Consider the following 17,171-nt stretch of genomic DNA (forward strand, 5'->3'; position numbering starts at 1 on the left):
AGATTTAGATTGCTTCTGGTCCTGTTATGATTACAATCTTGCATTACGAAGTGGTACATTGTGAATATAAATTTACAAAATTAAGGAAAATTGAAAAAGAACTTTGTTTCCAGTAGTGCAGACATGGTTTTTTAAAAAGAAAGAAAAGAGAGAGAGAGAGAGAGAGAGAGAGAGAGAGAGAGAGAGAGACTACTCTCATACTTAAATATTTGTTGTAACGTAGAAACAGCAGAGCTCCTATATATCCTCTTGGAAGATGACAAGCAGAAAGTTTATGAATGGCAGTGACAAGCAGCGGATCGCTAGACTACAATTCAAGCAAGTCGTATTAATGAATTTTTATTACAGTAAGATAAATGATAATACTTAACTGTGAGAAATTTACAATGAGATATCACAAGCAAAGGGTGACATGAAACACAACCAGTCTCTTTAGTATATACAATTTGTAACACAAGAGAAGAAATACAGTTCCTAAGTCACTGCAGTAGAGCTCGTAGAACGGCTAGTCTTTAACTGGGCCATGGCCAGCCCGTGGCACTTATGTCCTCTTTGTGTAGATGCCGCTGCTGTCTCGTCGTCGTCCTAGACAGGGGTCAGTCAGCATACTATTGGCTGACGTCTTCTCCACAGCCCTCTCTGCTCTAACATTCTTGACCACGTGTTGTATTGTCGCACAACATCAGCATGCCACATCTCATCTGCTGCATCAGGAGTTATCAGCTGCAGACAAGAGCAATGGTAACGTTACCAGTGACAGTGCCACGAAATCAAAGTACCTGAACATGGTTTTGTTGTGTCTTACCCACTCGTCAACTATGGGGTGCCTTGGAAACTTGCTTTGTTGGATCCCTAGACAACAATTCAAGCAAACTGTATTAATGAATTTTTATTACAGTAAGATAAATAACAATACTTAACTTTGAGAAATTTACAGTGAGATGTTGCAAGCAAAGGATGACATGAAACACAAGCAATGTCTTCAGTATATACAATTTGTAACACAAGAGAAGAAATACAGTTCCTAGGTTGCTGCTATAGAGCATGTAGAATGGCTAGTTTTCAACTGAGCCGCGGCCAGGCGGCGTGGCACTTATGTCCTCTTTGTGTAGTTGGCGCTGCTGTTTTGTTGTCATCCTAGACAGGGTTCGGTCAGCGTACTATTGGCTGACGTCTTCTCCACAGCCCTCTCTGCTCTAACGGTTTTGACCAACATGCTGATGCTTGACGTTACGCCGGAACATTCCACCCCTCAAAGCGATGGACCATCATTGTATTCATAGCTCGACAATGGCAGGAGAGCAGTAGTGTGGATGCTGTGCTGGACCGGAATCTGTGGCTACAGGCTACATCAGGCTTCCGGTTGTACACTGCCATCTGGCCTTTGCTCTGTCAGAAGAGTCCCCCGGAAAATGACCAGCAGGGTACGCGTCCACCTCCTGAGGACCATAACCAGATGTAGAAGGTGCCAGCTGCAATGGCGTCGTCAGGTCTAGCTCCACTGGTAGGTCGAGAGGAGGCAGAGGCTCAGACTCCATTGGGGGATCCCGCGGTGTTGTGATGACACCTTCTGGTGGCTGCGGTGGCCGCGCTGTCCTCGAGATCCATGAGTCTGGGGGGAGAGACACAGATGGATCACCGTGCACATGACAGTGATGAATTTGATTGTGATGTCGGCGCTGCAATCTGTCTGGGTCTGATAGGAGATAAATGCATGTGCTGCTTCGCGCAGGGCAAAAAATAGAGGACAACACCTGAATTGTGCTGCATGATGCTGTCAAGGTCATTGGCACAGCAAAGGGAAACTTGCTATAAGAGTCAACCACAATCATCCAACGAGTGTTCTGAAAAGATCTCGCAAAGTCTATGTGCACACTTTGTCATGATGATTGCCACTTAGGCCAGCAGAAAATTTTTGTGGTGGAATGGACTGATTTTCCTTACAGGTGTGACACTGTGATGTCCTCTGTTCTTTTTGGGTGTCCATACCCTGCTATGTACAGTGGCGATGCACTAACTGTATTGTACGAACAATCCCCCCGTGTCCTTGGTGAAGTAACTGCAACACTCCCCCCCCCCCCCCCCCCCCCCCCCCTCCTTAAGGTTTGGGGATCAACACACGACTGTCCACTGTCATTTCGAACAAGAATCACACCTTCCTGTATAGCGAGGCTATGCCGAAGTCCAAAGTATCGGCGCACTACAGCATTCTTCATGCTATACAGTGAGCGAGGCCAAGTTGTATGAATGTGTTTTAACAAAATGTTCAAACCTGAATCGGTTTCCGTGGCCTGTGCAATTTTCCTATAGTTCAGAGGAAAGGATTGAAGCAATTCAGAATCCTGAGCATTCCATATCAGGGCCAACCAGAAGACATGAAAGTGCATCTGCATTGCCATGTTGGGCTGTCGGACGACATACAATCTCGTACTGATATGGAGACGACAACAAAGACCATCTTTGCAATTTTAGGGCAGTTCATACAGGAACTGGCTTGTGATCTATTACTAAGTAGAATATCCTGTCATACAAATAGTGGTGGAATTTGGTGACACCATACACAATAATCAATGCCTCTTTCTCCATTTGTGAGTAGTTACACTGAGCTTGGGACAATACTTTTGATTTGAAAGCAATAGGTCTGCCGTTATCACCAGTTCTGTGCAAAAGTAGTGCACCAACTCTATAAGAGGAAGCATCAACTTGCAACACAACTGGTTTGTCGGGATCAAAGTGCACCAAACATCGATCACTAAGCAATGCATCTTTTAAGTTTTTGAAAAGCTTCTTGGCACTCATCTGTCCAAAAAAAGGGGACAGTCTTGCGATGCAAGTGGGCTGCAATTTGTGTATGAACCGAATGTAGTATTTAGTTTTCCCTAAGACTGACTGCAATTCTGCGACATTGGGAGGGACTGGCAAATCTCGTATCGCTAACAAATGCAACTGAAGAGGATGTACACCTTGGCTGTTTATGAGATGACCAAGATACTGCAACTCAGGTTTAAAAAAATAACACTTGGCCAGTCTACATTTTAGTCCTGCATTAGATGACACACGAAACAAAGCACTTAAATTTGCAATGTGTTCTTAAGATGCACGACCTGCTATGACAATACTGTCCAAATAATTTCAGCAGTTTGGCACTTGAGCAGTCAGCTGTTCCAAATACCATTGGAAAATGACCAGTATTACAAGCAGACTGATGGAGTTGTGATGGGTAGTCCGTTGTATCCTGTGATCACAAATTTGTTTATGGAAGACTTCGAGGAACGTGCATTGGAGTCGACGCCTTTGAAACCCGCCTGTTTCTTTAGATATGTTGATGATACCTTTGTTGTTTGGCCTCATGGTAGGGAGAATTTGAATGCATTTCTAGAACATCTGAACTTGATCCACCTGAACATTCGTTTTATGATGGAGGTGGAAGAGGATGGTTGCCTTCCCTTTCTTGACGTGTTGGTTAGGAGGAAGGATGATGTATCATTGGGGCATGCTGTCTACAAGAAACGTACTCACACCGACTTGTACTTACAGGGCTAATAGTTGTCACCATCCGGCTCAGAGTGAAGGGGTACTTCGTACCTTGGTACACAGGGCACATGTCGTTTCTGACGCTGAGACTTTGCCAGCTGTCCTGTCCCATCTTGAAGTTACATTTCGTCAAAATGGTTATAGTGATAGACAGATGGAACGTGCGTTGCACTATCGACCAACTGTACATCGGATGATTAATGGTAATTCTGAGTCGACACCTAAGTCTACTGCCTTTTTACCATACATAGGAAACGCTTCCAACAAGATCGGTTGTATTTTACAGAAATACGATGTGAAATGTGTTTTCTGACCTCCACTTAAAATTAGAGCATTTTGAGTTCTGTTAAGGATGATCTTGGTCTGCGTAAGACCAGTGTATATCGCATTCCTTGTAGCTGTGGCATGGCATATATTGGTCAAACTATCAGGACCATGGAGGATCAATGTACTGAGCATAAACGGCACACACGATTACAGCAGCCAAGTAAATCTATTATTGCTGAACATTGCTTGTATACTTGTCACCCCATGTTATGTAACAACACCGAGATATTGGCATGCACGTCCAGCTATTGGGACAGTGTTATTAAGGAGGCAGTTGAGATTAAATTAGCGAGAAACCCCATTAACAGGGATGGAGGTTTTTGTTTAAACTCTGCTTGGAATCTGGCTCTCTCCCTTGTCGAAAAACAGAGGGACAGAGCCAATGCTACCTCACCTCTGAGTTCATAGTCTATCGATAGCTCTGACTTTGGTCATCTTTGGTGGCACTAGTGTTGAGCGTGTGTGTTATCTTTCATGCATCAGACCGAGAACTGAGGATTTTAATTTGCATATACGTCACCTGTCCATTGCAGTTTGCCTTGAAAATGGCGCGGGGTGTTCTCCCACTGAAATATCGGCTGTTGCTGAAAGTGTTACCTGGCTGAATTCCCAGAAGTTATTTGAAAGCCTAAATGAGTGTTCACAACACACACTTCTTGAACTCCTTCATTTAGTGGTATTTGAAGATGTACATCACGAAAATAAATTTTTGAAATGTAACGACCAACACCTAATCTGTCTATGAGATCCTCTGGGCATGGCAATGGATAAGTATGAATCATAGTTTGTTGGTTGACTGTACACTTTAAATCAACACAGAGACGAATGCGGCCTGAAAGTTTGGGAAGCAAAACCAGTGGAGTCGCTCATTGACTAGCTTGTGTGGGTGCAATAGCTCCACTATCTTGCAATTCTTTAAGTTCAGCAGCAACTTTGTCCCATAATGGAATGGGAACATTTGTGGCCTGGAAAAATTTCGGCTGAGCAGTGTCTTTCGTAGTAGTATGTACAAAAAAATTGTTAGCCTTGTCTAAACCTTCAGAAAAGAGTTCAGGGAATTCCTTCAGCAAGCTAGGTACTCCATCTTTTGCATTGAATGCAGACACTGACAAGACATTGTCCTGAATTTTAAAGGCAAACAAATAAAAAGAATCAAGGCCAATATGTTCTCACAATCACATGAGTGTAGCACAGTGAAAGTCACAGGTCGCATATGCGATCGATACATAGCAGGCAAAGTACATTTTCTGAGAACGGGAATGTCTTGTCCATTTTATGCTATCAAATGCGTGCTAGTTTTAGAAGAGCCTAACTGTTCTTGTGTGTTACGATCCAGCAATGTAACAGAGGCACTCATATCCAACTGAAATTTCACACATTTTCCACTAATATGCAAATGTACAAAAAGCTTGTTGGGCTGCCATAGCACTGAAGAAATCGTTCGGAAGCTAGTTTTGCTAATGCCTGTAGCAGGCTTTGAATACATGGCATTGATGACGGGAACATTGTGACTAGATTTGTGTGATTGTGTGGAATTGTTAAGTTTGTTCTGTTGCAAACATACGGATTGTACATGTCCTTTCTTTCCACAAGCATAACATTGTGCTTGTTTGGACGGGCAGTCTTGGCATTTGTGTCGTAAATAGCACCGAGGGCATGATTTAATTTTGTTCGCCTGTGTAACTGCCTGTTTAGAGAACTGTTTACGCAGCGTAGTGTGTGCAAGGTGTTGCTGCCTAATGGGTCAGTTGCGAGCAAGGAATGACGTGACCTGACAAATTGCTGGCTGCTCAAACTTACCGGCCTACGAGGCATCGGAATCATACTGATCTAGTATTTGCACTGTGTGCTGAGATGATGGATTGGACTGTTTGAAAATCTGTTCCCTCAGTTTGAAATCAGTTACATTGTATACGGTCGCATCACACAACATAATGTCTGAATATAAAGCACCACAAGCACATTTGAATTTACATTTCTTCGTCATACCTGCAAATCTGTTACCCAAAAAGTTTTCACTGCTCAAAAGAAAGTGGTTAGAATAATGTGTGGGGTTCATAGTCGCACATCTTGTAGGCATGTTTTTAAAAGGTTGCGAATTCTAACATCAGCCTCACAGTACATTACTCACTAATGAACTTTGTTCTCGACAACATGGACCAGTTTAAAAACAACAGTGACAGTCATGATTATAATACTAGAAAAAAGAAAGACTTACACTATCCTGTACTCTACCTGTCTTTGGCACAGAAAGGGGTAAAATACGCTGCTATAAAAATTTTTCACAAATTACCAGATGAAATAAAATGTTCACAGACAGCAGCAATAGCTTCAAAAATAACTGAAATTATATCTCCTTGACAATTCCTTCCATACCATAGATGAATTCTTGAATAGTAATAAATAAATCTATTAATATAGTATGTGCATGTTGTGCAATTTAAGGTCATGGGGTATATATATGAAGTGCTTATTTCAATAGTGGTACAAGTCCATTTTTGCTCATTCTGAGATACAGAGTCCTAAAGTTAAATGAGCGCTGAAAAATCTGCAGTTGAGATACCAGAAATATTAAAGTACATATACTTCAATATTTCAGGTATCTCAACTGCAGATTTTTCAGCGCTCATTCAACTTTAGGACTCTGTATCTCAGAATGAACAAAAATGGACTTAGACCACTATTGAAATAAGCCCTATGCGTGGCGTGGCACACATTGTGCTCTAAACTATTGTAACCCCTTCTTCTATCCCAGGCTGCATTTCCTTTCCTGTGCCCCTCCCTTTCTGTCCTCTTTCCTTCCCTTCTGCCCTACCTTTCCCTCTCTCGGTGTTCTTGCTTATGTCGACCTCTCTATCCACACAATGCAAAAAATCTCTTTTCATATGTGCGTTTCTTGTGCACTTGACACATTCCACATCATAACAGCTTCCGTACCATGCAATTGATCAATGGAACATGCAACTAACTAACTGTGTGGAGTGTGTTCTCAGGCATTAAGAACAGGCTCAGTATGCACAACATTGATGCTACTTGAGGTATGGTGCACCTCTTAACAGATCATGGTCCATACCCTAAACATCTACATGGAGTTGTGAATGTGGAGTGGAAGGTTCTGCTAACCGTGTCATTTTAAATTGCCCTTGTTTCAAGGTTGAGAGGGAATACAGACAATTAGACTGTAATTCGCAAACAGCTGTAAATGATCAAAATTTTTAGGCTAGAGTTAATTTGCTGCATTTTGAATATCTAAAAGATTGTTCAAATAACTTACGGGTTTGCTGCCGGGTAACGTCATTGACCACCGCCGATATTTCGACAGGGGCACACCCTGCCATTCTTGAGAATGGCAGGGTCTGCTCCTGTCGAAATATCGGTGGTGGTTGACTACGTAACCCGGCAGCAAACCCGTAAGTCATTTGAACATTCAATTCGCCAGGAAAAGTTAAGGTCTCACATGTAAAAAGTTGTTCCTCAACTTTAAAATCGAGTGGACACTCTCAATATCAAAATGATGTCAATGGATCTGAAGGGCAAAGTAGAAGACTAAGAAGAAATGTTATCTATCTGGATGATTGAGAATGATATCCATGGCTAAAAAATGGTTAAGAGAAAGTTTAAAGAAGTTGCAGTGTTCACCCAAATGGGTATACATAGACTTAAGGATTGCCAAGGTATTCACATACCAGTGAGGACAATATAAAACAGTGTAGTAACAGTAGGTCTAAATGCAGATATAGTTGTAGTTAGTTGGCAAACTCGGGTGGTTCAGAGGCAGCCAATAACAGATATAGTAATATAAGTTGAAAGTAATTCAATTAGAATTTTAATTAAATTCCTTTTGGTTTAGTGTTTTATTTAATCATATTTTCCACACACTGTTTATTTCTACATTATAAACCACCTGACAAAAGACAGTGAAGCATGCAGGAGGGAGGAGGAAACAAATTGAAACTTTATGGGAGGACAGGGTATGTGATGTCATTTCAGTGATTACAAGACTGAGTCAAATTTACAAAGAACTTGGCAGTATGAACCAGCTTATCAATATGACATTGCACCCTGTCTGGCCTGGATGCATGCACTGATTCATTTGGGGAAGACGTCATCAAGACTGTTGTATCCACTTGTGAGGCATGCTGGCCCACAACTGCTGTAATTGGTTTGTGTTATCCTGGATACTGGCTCTGGGGTGGAGTTGACATCTGTGTTGATCCCACACATTCTATCAGGGACAGACTTGAGAATCTAGCTAGCCACGGAAGTACCATGAACATTGTGAAGACAATTCATAGACATATGTGGCATGGATGGATGAGCACTATCTTTGAGAAAAGTCACACCATAATACTGTCATGCGAAAGGTAACACATGAGAATGCTGGATGTTCATGTCATACTGTTCTGCGATCAGAATTCCCTTAGTCACTACCAGACATGACCTGAAGTCATTCCCAATGGCTTGCCACACAGTAACACCAGGAGTAACACAACAGTGCCTCTCCAAAACATTGGAAGAATGAGACCTATACCTAGGTTCCCAGGTTGCCGACATTATTGCTGACAGTGGTCATCCAGGAATAGTGCAGATCTGCAATTCATTACTGAACACAATGCAACACCATTCATCTGTAGTCACAGTATCGCTCCAAGCACATTGAATTGTATTGTGGTATCACCAGCAGTCTACACATGAGATAGTAATTCCACAATTCGGTGGCTACTAGTCTCTGACCGATGGTCTGGGATGACACAGAATGTTGCAGGGAGTACACTACTAGTTCTTGGATGGCAGGTACAGATGTGGTATGGTTTATGATGTGCTTGTTGCACAATACAATGATCCTCCCTTGGGATGGTCAGACGTAGTCAACCAAAACATTGTCAATGGGTATGGACACCCTGAAGATCACTGTTCTTCCGGGAGTTTGTGCGTGGCATGGCACACATTGTGCACTAAACTATTGTGACCCCTTCTTCTGTTCCGGGCTCCTGTGGCATGGATCTTCCCCGCACCCCCTCCTTCCCATCTTCCTTCACCACCGTACCAGCATCTCCAGTATCGCTAGGCTACCAGCACATGTAACCAGTCCGTGTCTTGGGGCTCTTATGTACCCATCTGGCTGAGCCCCTTGACAACACAGGGATCATACATCTGATACCTGTTGCCTCCTCATGCATGCCTAGGAGTGGTTGCTTGTCATTCTGGAGCATCGTAACATGCCAGACGGCCCTTGCTGTGGCTGGATGGCGCCTTTTGAGGAGGGACCCTGATTGGAGTGGTTGGTATCAGGATGGATGCTTTGCGTATGAAACATATTAAACTCCAAAAAACTAGCCATTCTTCTGTGGCCATCTCTTTTGTTGGTAGTGGCTCATTTAATGCTGTTTATTATGACCCTGCAGCCTTCCCTTCCCTGACTACACTCTAGGAAGAGGGACAGGCTTGCCGGCTTGAAGTGAAACACTTGTCCGATACCCTGGCTGCACTAGGACTGATGGGGACACGTTCACTGCCATCAAGCCAGTATTTTTTTGTGGAAGATATTGAAGACAAGTTCGGTGAAGAGGAATTTCTCAGTGATGTGCGGTCGGGTTTGCTGTTGATCATAATTACTACTGCCATTCAATCAGCAGACCTGAAGGCGTGAGACCATCCTGGTGATATGCTGGTGTCCATTACTGGTCCTCAGTCGTTGAATATATATTTACATCCACATCTACATGGATACTCTGCAAATCACATTTAAGTGTCTCACATTTAAGTGTCTGGCAGAGGGTTCATCGAACCACCTTCACAATTCTCTATTATTCCAATCTCGTATAGTGCACGTAAAGAATGAACACCTATTTTATCGTGGTGATCGTTCCTCCCTATATAGGTCAGTGTCAACAAAATATTTGGAAGAGAAAACTGGTGATTGGAATTTCGTGAGAAGATAACCATCACAATGAAAAATGCCTTTCTTTTAATGATGTCCAGCCCAAATCCTGTATAATTTCTGTGACACTCTCTCCCATATTTCGCGATAATTCAAAACGTGCTGCCTTTCTTTGAACTTTTTCGATGTACTCCGTCAGTCCTATCTGGTTAGGATCCCACACTGCGCGGCAGTATTCTAAAAGAGGACAGACAAGTATAGTGTAGGCAGTCTCCTTAGTAGGTCTGTTACATTTTCTAAGTGTCCTGCTGCCAATAAAATGCAGTCTTTGGTTAGCCTTCCCCACAACATTTTCTGTATGTTCCTTCCAATTTATGTTGTTCGTAATACCTAGGTATTTAGTTGAATTTACGGTGTTTAGATTAGACTGATTTATCATGTAACCAAAGTTTGAGTTCCTTGTAGCATTCATGTGGATGACCTCACACTTTTCGTTACTTAGGGTCAACTGCCACTTTAGTTCAGGGAATCATTTTTAATAAGACCCTTGTATTTCAAACTGATAAGAAACTCCAGGCCAGTCTCGAGCAATGGGATGTTCATTTTGTTTGGCGTGTTTAGATAGGTTGTTAGGACAATTGTACCCATACCAGCACCTTTATTCTGGTATCGTAGGGAGATAACCTCCCAGAGAAGGTCAAGGCTATGTGTTATTGGTGAACAAGAAGCCGTACATCCTGCCACCCATGAGGTGTTTTCGGTGCGTGCGTTTCAGGCGCATGTCTTCCAGCTTTACAGCAGACCCTCTATGTGGTGAATGTGGATATCCACTTCATGAGGGGAGCCCCTGTATTCTGCCACCCGTGTGTGTTAATTGTCAGAACCGTCACTCTCTGTGCTCACCAGACTGCTCTTTTTATAAGAAGGAAAAGAAGATACAGGAGTATAAGTCCCTTGATAGTTTATCCTATGATGAGGCCAACAGATATATGACTCACTTCACCCTGTGTCGCTGACATCTAATTTTGCCTCTTTTACATCCTTTCCCCCCTTCTCCCTAACCCAGTTCTCCCCCATTCTCCCCTGCAGTTCCCATGCCTTCCCCTCTTGGTGCCGCTTCCCCTCCCTGGCTGGAGAAGTGTCCCTCTTCTTTGGCACCCACTGGTGATGGGGCTTCCTCCCAGGGCCCTTCCCCATGGTGTCTCCCAGGCCAGAGGCCTGCTGCCACAGCTCAGCTGTAGGACCCACAGTCCATGCGCCCCGAGGTTTCCTGCTCACTTTCAGTTCTGCATCTTGCAGAAGCCTGCGCTCCCACTGTGGCCTGCCCTCCTCGACCTATGAAAGAGGAGTAGGAGTAGGAGTAGCAGTAGGAGTAGGAGGAGGAGGTGGTGGTGGTGGTGGTGGTGGTGGTGGTGGTGGGGGGAGAGGGAGGAGAAGAAGTGACGCCAAAGCTGCCACCTCCCCCCTCGCAACCTGAGTCTGGTTGCTTATTTGTGGATGTCACCCTGTCCTTGTTGGTAATGGATGGTGACCAGGCAACTTGATTGGATCCTGCCCTTTCACCTTCCATTTGGATCATTGTTGCCTTCTTATTCAGTGGAACTGTAATAGATACTATTGTCATGTCCTGGAGTTGCACTCCTTTATTTCCTTTTACTCAGCAATGTGGGTCATTCTCCAGGAATCTCATTTTACTGATGCTCACTCACTGCTTCTTTGTGGGTTGTGTGCTTTCTGTTGGAACCAGGTTGGCTCTTTGAGGCTTTTGGTGGCTTTTGCACTTTGGTCCGCACAGGCGTTGCTAGTACATGAATCCCCCTTCATACCACATTGGAAGCAGTTGCCGTCTGGGTCCACTTGTACTCTGCGGTCACTGTTCGCAATCTCCATATCCCTCCTGACAGGCCACCTATCCCGACTGCCCTAACTGTCAGTCTTCAGCAACTGTCCCCTCCTTTCACCCTCCTTGGGCTTTTAATGCCCATCATTCTTTGTGGGGCAGTGCTTTTTCATCTAGTCGGGGGCTCCTTAGGGACCAATTTATTGCGGACCACGACCTGCGGCTTCTTAATGATGGTTCTTGTACTCATTTTAGTGCCACATACAGCACTTTCTCTGCCATTGATCTTTCTCTCACTTACCTTCCCCTTCTTCCATCCTTATAGTGGTCACCACATGTTGACCTCTGTGATAGTGACCACTTCCCGTTGATTCTCACCATCGTGCCTTGCAACGTCTTAAGCAACCCTTGTCCTCTGCCAGTCTTATTACCTTTAAATGCCTTCATGTCAAAGCATGTTACTTAATAAAATGGATCAAGCGAGTGTGTTGGGAACACTTTGTTTCCTCCCTAGATTCTTCTGTCGGTTCCTCACAAGAGTGGCCTAGACTCAGCACCCTCCAAGGTTGTCAACGGCAGTCTTTTATTCTGAGCTTTGCCTTTCCAGGTAGCCTTTGCACAGATCCATCAGTTCTCATGGAACACCTCGTGCTCCATTTTGCAAGGGCATCGACATCGGCCTCCTATCCAGTCGCCTTCCTCACCCGGAGCCGACAGGCTGAAGCTCCCCATTTATGTTCTACCCCTTGTCAGGTGGAATTCTATAATGAACCTTTTACTGGGTGGGAACTTTTTCTATCCGTCTCTTCTTCCCACAATACTGTCCTTGTACTTATACCTGATTCCATCCAGGTGTGTAACTGTATTTGACTCTGAGGCATTTTCCGTTCTGAATGGGGAGACGGTATTGTGGTTCCTGTCCTTAAACCCAGCAAGAACCCGTCGTCCCTTGACAGTTGTGGCCCGTCAGTCTGACTAATGTCCTCTGGGAGTTACTTGAAGAGATTGTGGCTAATCGACACAGTTGGATTCTCAAATCTCAGAAACTTTTATCTCCTCACCAGCGCAACTTTTAGGAGGGATGGTCTCCAATCGATCATCAGCTTTGATTGAAAACCTCAGCTTGGTTGGCCTTCTCTCAGTACTGCCATCTTCTCACAGTTCTCTTTGCCCTTCATAAGGCCTACGACACAACTTGGCACTATCCTATCCCATGTATTCTCTGTGACTGGAATCTCTGGGACCCCCTCTCAATTTTTATTCACCATTTCTCTCCCTTCAGTTGTTCAGGGTTTGGGTTGGTTCTGTTCTCAGAACTAGGAGAATGGTGTTCCATAAAGCTCTGTATTAAATGTCCTTATTTTTCTCATTGCTGTTAATGGAATTATGGCCTTTGCCGGACTGTTGATCACCTGTGCTCTATATGCAGATGATTTCTGTATTTGGTCTAGCTCCCACTCAGTGGCCTGTGCACAACGACAGCTTCAGGGTGTCATCTGGGGCACTTTCATGTGAACACACACAGTTTTCAATTCTATCCCCTCAAGTCGAGGGTGGTGCATCTCTGTTGCCTTATTGTGGTCCATCTTGATCTGGAGGTCTACCTCTATGCCCAACAACTGACTGTGGCACCCCAGATGCATTTCTTTGGTCTTCTTTTTGACAATAAGCTTACTTGGTTGCTCCCTACCCTCCTTCTGAAAGTTGGCTGTTTTTGGGTTTTAGCCAACAGGGCCTTTCGCACTAGCCCTGTCAATAGCCTTCCCTCCTCCTTCAGTTCGGCACTCCCAGTTCCTGGTTTCCAATGCAGTCACTATCCACTCTTATCCTGCCCCGACCCCCCCCCCCCCCTCTCTCTCTCTCTTCTTCTTCTTCTTCTTCTTCTTCTTCTTCTTCTTCTTCTTCTTCGTCTTTTTGCAGCTTCGGGACATCACCCACCCACCCTCATGTGAGTTCAATGGTTTTGCTCCACCTCACTTCTCTTTGCAGCAATTTCCATCTCCCCTCCTTGTTCTCTTCCCAACTTCCTCTCCCAATCACCACCGCTTGGTTAATCCATCGTCCCAGGATTCGATTGGGTCTCTTCCAGGGTCCAAAAGCCTCCGTTGCTCCAATTAGTGTTCAGTTGTTTGTTCCATACGCTCTTAAGGAAGTTTTAGGATGCCACTGTTTTTTACACTTGTCGCTCTAAATCTGCTGGTCATGTGGGATATGCCTTCATGTCTTTTGTTGGCACAGAGCACCCTTGCCTGCCACATGTGTGCTGTTTACTTCGGAATTAGTGATGAACTATTGGGCCCTCTGCTTTATTAAACAGTTCTCTGTCACCCAAGTTTTATTATGTACAGACTCAATGAGTGGCTTTCAGTCTATCACTCGGTGTTCTTCCTTCCACCCCTTGGTCTCTGCCATTCATGACCTCCTTGCTGATCCCAGTGATGCTGCTGCTTTGGTTGATTTCCTCTGGTGGGGTTGTGTTTTTTTTTTTTTTTTGTGGGGGGGAGGGTGGTATCCCAGGTAATGAGCTACCAAATTGTGTGGCTGGGGCTGCGGCCACATAATGCCTGTTCTCTGTGATACCTTTGGGGATGGATTTGCGGCTTTATGTCAGATCCCTTTTGTTAAATCATGGGCCAACTCTTTGGGACCTACCCCTCTGTCTAATAAACTTCATGCAATCAGGGAGACTCCCACCATATGGCATTCTTCCCTCTGCCTCTCCTAGCAGGAATCAACCACCCTCTGCTGTCTTCGTATTGACCATACTAGGGTGATCCATGCTTTTTTTCTCCACAATGAGCTGTGCTCCCCTTTGTAGCTGTGAGGCACCCATCACAATGGTCCATATTTCACTGGACTCCACCCGTCGTTTGGCCCTTCGCACTAAAAATGCTCTCCCTGGGTGTTAGTGGATGACCCTCATGTAGTTAGGTCTGTCATTGGATTTCTTTGCAAAAATGGATTGTCGTACTAGGTATATGTCCTTGAGTTTCCCCCTTGAACTGAAGTCCCTCAGTTAGCGTTGACGTTGGTTATGGAGGCCTTAACTTAGCCTCCACACTGGCCAGGTACCCCACTACCTTTTCCTCTTTCACTACATTTTGTCTGGTCTTTAGTGCCATTTTGTTTCCCTTTTCGTGTGTCATCTTCCCTTGGTGTTGTTCCCGTTGTGTTATGGTCATGGTATGATGCGGGGATTGGGAAGGGTTTGGGGTGGTGCTGTTGCCATATTTGTTTTACCTCTTTGTTTGCCAGCTTTCCCGTCTCCTTGACTGAACTTTGCAGTTTATGTTGTTCCTTCCTTGGTTTCTGCCACATTGGATCATGGGATCAATGACCTCACTTCTTGGTTCCCTACACCAAACAACCAACCAACCAGCCAACCAGGTTTGCTGCCCTCATGTTACCATGCAGTCCATCATCAGTGCAATGCCACATCCAAATGCCCAATGGATCTGGACATTGCACAATACAACGAGCTGGCCAAATGGAGACCCACAGTGAGGCGCCTTTCATAGTCTATCAGGTTCTGATGACTCTGTCTTACAAAAGTATTTACCAGCTTTGTGTCCTTGACAGTGATTACTCAACATTTGATTCTGTTCACACACCTTATATACCCTTTCAGGCCTGGTAAAAACACTAATGCACACAACTGGCCATTCTATCTGTCACAGAGAATTGGAACTCTAATCATTTGCCTGCTCTCTGATGGTGTGTACATATACAAAGGCCCAATATCATGGCATCATGGCCACGGATGCTAGCAAAGACTCGGAGTGAAATTGAATATTGTGTAGACATTCTACGGACAACAAATGCAGCAGATGTGGGAGCGTATCCATAAAAAACTTTGAGTTAAGCTACCATTTGCCATAAACCACATAAGTGTATCTAGCATAGCTCCTGAGAAATACATTTCTGTAAATCAGGAAAAGGCTGTATGCTCACCCTGTGCATTAATACAGCAAGTGTAAAAACATGAAAGGGCTGAGTAAGGAGCATCAATAATGATAAGGGAAAACTTACAGAAGTATGAGTCATTTTACTTTCACATCACAAATTAATTTGTAAATATGGCTACATGCTGAACATCTAAAAGGTTTTTAATTATTATAATTATTATTTTTGTTAAATATACATATCTGAGTTAGTAATAATTCCTATCCTCCACCTTTTGTACATTACAATAATGGAAATTCCCCTACAGAATGAAAGGAGTTGTCAAGGAGACACTTTTTCAGTTTGTTTTCAGATTCTACCTTTTTGTGCTAAAGACAATCTTAAAGTGGAGTAATTAATGTCATTTTTCCTTCTGGTATTGTAACTGTGTACATCATTGTTCCTTTGACTGTTAGCATTTGGATCATTATAAATTTCATCCCAGGTTATCTCTTATAAGCTATTAAAAAAAACATTTGTCCTGAAGTCATTAATTACTCCAACCATTTCCACTGATTAGTATCTATACTCTGAGGCACTATAGTATTTATTCTATTCTTATTCCCTCTCCTCATGTTGGAAAGTTAATTACTGAGATCAAATTGTAGGATCCAAATAATGTTTCCAGATCAGTTTTCCTGTGAGAATCCTTTTGAAAATCGACATTGAAGTCACCACAAAGTATTAGCTGCTTGCTGCTGTCTGACAGCTTGCTTAGTAAGGAATCCGGATTCCTCATAAACAGTTCAAAATTTCCCACTGGTTATCTGCATATAGTTGCAATTAAAAGTGAACTATTTTTCAATTTGTTGTTGATGTTTTCTTTCATCGGCTTTTTTTTTTATTTTAGTACAGACCAAGATGGTGAAATAAGCAGTAGGTCTCCACATTTATATTAGCACCAGAAATCTTTCCTCATTATAAAGCTTGGTTAAACTTTTATGTATAGATAGCATGACCAACTGAATCAGTTCAGAATCTGCAGACAAATCCTTCATAAAGTAGCTACAGATAAGCATTCGAGTAAGTACTACTGAAATTTGTGGCCCTTGTGGTTTGATCACAAACTAGCAAAGCTAATTTTCACTTTAATTTCCAATTCAAAGTTGTGTAAGTTAAAGTGTTTCAGTGATGTTAATACTTTTGTCACTTTATTGCAAATGTATTTCACTAAAAAGTTTTCCTTATACAGAATGCTTTCAGTTGTTAAGGATGCAGAAAGAGGATGATTATCTGAAAAATGTGTGTCTAAATAACTACAAATAATATGATGAGACTATAACAAACGCATTTATACTCTTTTTATAGTATGAGAAGCAACAAAACTAAAAGAAGAATGATCTTGCCTTATCACAGCTGAAAACTAATGTACAACTTCCACACTGCAAATTGCAGCATTTTTAAATTGTCTAAATCTAACCACGCCCTGGCTCAAAATGATTGTTCAGTGGTTCCCAACTCATAGCATTTCCATTATACTAAATTTGGCTATTTTTTACCAGCTTCAGTATGGTCTGCTTACCTCATTTTTCTTCCATTTGTGCCAATTTAATATTAATGCTTCTGGAATTGCGGCAGTCTGGCTTTCACTGTCATACCACTGCAACTGTTTGAAACTGACTTAGACGATGGCTAAATAGTAACTGA

At 43.2% G+C, this 17,171-nt stretch overlaps 2 protein-coding genes and 1 long non-coding RNA gene across 4 annotated transcripts in view; 2 read left to right on the forward strand and 1 right to left on the reverse strand.

Annotated features, from left to right (window-relative positions):
* Positions 1 to 17,171, forward strand: part of LOC126471137 (delta(14)-sterol reductase LBR-like) — an 887,948-nt gene that overhangs the window by 763,439 nt on the left and 107,338 nt on the right. The window lies entirely within an intron of this gene.
* Positions 1 to 17,171, reverse strand: part of LOC126471143 (uncharacterized) — a 611,803-nt gene that overhangs the window by 476,715 nt on the left and 117,917 nt on the right. The gene's annotated exons all lie outside the window — the stretch shown is intronic.
* The window catches only part of LOC126471138 (delta(14)-sterol reductase LBR-like), a 765,587-nt gene that overhangs the window by 160,025 nt on the left and 588,391 nt on the right, over positions 1 to 17,171 (forward strand). The gene's annotated exons all lie outside the window — the stretch shown is intronic.

Source organism: Schistocerca serialis, chromosome 3, assembly GCF_023864345.2.
Source record: "Schistocerca serialis cubense isolate TAMUIC-IGC-003099 chromosome 3, iqSchSeri2.2, whole genome shotgun sequence".
NCBI classification, from domain to species: domain Eukaryota; kingdom Metazoa; phylum Arthropoda; class Insecta; order Orthoptera; family Acrididae; genus Schistocerca; species Schistocerca serialis.